Below are 2,191 nucleotides of genomic sequence, written 5' to 3' on the forward strand. Positions count from 1 at the left end.
GATGGTGCAAGTAGTCATTGAAATTAAAAGTGCCCTACCCTTACCTAAATAGCTAGCAGACATGGAGAACACCACAGTGAATCATCAACAGCACTTTCTCCACATAGCTATAAAAATGTGTTGCCACATGGCATGTTTTTAAACACTGGAAAGGGGTGCCACAATGGACCTCTCTTTCTCTCTCTCTCTTTTACAGGTACAAATGCTAGGTTCAACTATCTCAACTATGTAAGAAGTGGACTCCTGCTAGGAATGCCAACCCTAATTCATTTTGTCTTGAAATATATGCAGGTTGTTTGTAGTAGCCACAGCAATGATATTTTCCTTAGAGTGCCAAGCTGTATGAAGGATTTTCTTGTTGAAGTCTAGGCTGTCGATACTTATTCTTTCATTTACCACTTGCGCAGACTTTGTGTGGCTTCAAAACAGTGCGTGGCTTACTGTTTTTCCGGGATGCTTCCAAGTGATTTCTCATTTTGTATTTCTATCAAACATTCTGAAGAAATTATTGTAAGATCCTGTCATGACAACACTGTCTGATCCATTCCAACAACACTCAAATTTGTCAAAAATGCAGCCATTCTTGTATAGCGAGCAAAGTTTACTTCTGAGGTATTCATGCACCAGGTAGGTTTCCACAGATCTGTTTTCCATGTTTAAATCCCAGATTTATCCTGACAGGTAATCTCTAGTCATCATATATTGACCACTATGGTTGAATTTTACATCAGAAATGGAGGAAATGATTTCAGAGTAAAAGGACCTGTTACTGGGATCTTTGGGTTCCTCAAACAATTTCAAATGCCGATCACAGAATGCAGATGCCCTCATATCACACAGTTGAATCATCCCTTTGCTGCTGCTGTAAACGAAGGTGTTACAGCTATTGCGATGAAACTCAATGGCCATGATCACTTCCGTCAGCTCTTCCATGTTGGCAGGCTTGATATCTACAATATTAAAACTTCTGTCCATAATTTTAACATGCCAAAGGTTAATCTGCAGATAAATATGTTTCATAATCACTATTGATAGAGATAGAATTGATGTGATATGTATGAGCATTGGCAAATATTCTCCTTGGACTCACCTCAACCATCAGATCCATGGGTCTAAATACTGGCACCCATAGTGTGGTAACTGTTGTAGGATCCCTATACTGGCCATCTTCTTCCTTTAAGTTATATCCCTCTGATGTTTTGTCCCTTTCAAATATTTTCCATAACTTATTTGTTTTATCATTGATAGATAATAGAAATTGAGCAGCATTTTTCTGAGGCAACCACCTAATCTTGTTGAACTTTTCTTCAATTTCTAAACTTTTCAAGTAGTCAAACTCAGGTTCATGGCTCTGGAAGGTGCTGTAAACATTGTATTCTCCTCTTCTATGCATTTGGGTTTTGTTCTCCTGCTCCTGTTGGAAAATGACAACTCTACCCCCTTTATCTCCTGTTGCTAGTGATTCTCCAGAATGGTTAAATTCTACTGTAGAAATTATATCTGCTGATTGGAGAGCTAAAGCGAAGGGCATCCTTTCTGCTGAGCATGGCAGTACATAATACAACACCCTATGAACCAACAGCAGGAGCTACCTTCTGCTACATCATCATCGACTGCCCCTTTCACCTGAGAAAAATACCACTGAATATAATTTCCTCCTACAGCTCCTGCCATGGTGCTCAGGTGAAGGAGGCCCCGCCGGGCTGCTCAGGCTCTCTGGGCCAGGTCGAGGCTGCCACCTGCACGAGTGCAGGGTGGGGGCTCCTGTCAGCACAGAATGAAGCAAGGCAGCTGGGCCTGGGGGCTGCAGGGCAGGAGGGCCGGGTGGCACTCCAGGGCTTCCCTGCTCTCCTTCTTCCCTCAGGCTGTGGTTGCAGCAGGCAGCTAGCGGCTCCACTTTCAAAATCTAATTTTTTTTATTAATTTATTTTGATTTATCAATAATCACATCCATACGCTTTTGAGTTTAAAATTTTTCTCCCCTTTCCTCCCCACCACCCTGCCCAAGATGGTGCACAATCTGATATAGGCTATACATTTACATTCATATTAAAAATATTTTCACATTAGTAATGTTGTAAGTAAAAATTAAAAACAATAGGAGGAACAATCAGAAAGAGGAAACAAAACTCAACAGAAGATAAAAAAAAAGCAATTCAACTTCCATAGTTCTTTTTTTGGATATGGATAG

General features: G+C 40.7%; 1 pseudogene; it reads right to left on the reverse strand.

The window, feature by feature from the left end:
• Positions 1 to 261: 261 nt before the first annotated feature.
• Positions 262 to 1,678, reverse strand: LOC114051766 (annotated as a pseudogene).
• Between the last annotated feature and the right edge of the window lie 513 nt (positions 1,679 to 2,191).

This window comes from Vombatus ursinus, unplaced genomic scaffold (genome assembly GCF_900497805.2).
Source record: "Vombatus ursinus unplaced genomic scaffold, bare-nosed wombat genome assembly UNPS02014805.1, whole genome shotgun sequence".
Taxonomy (NCBI): Eukaryota; Metazoa; Chordata; class Mammalia; order Diprotodontia; family Vombatidae; genus Vombatus; species Vombatus ursinus.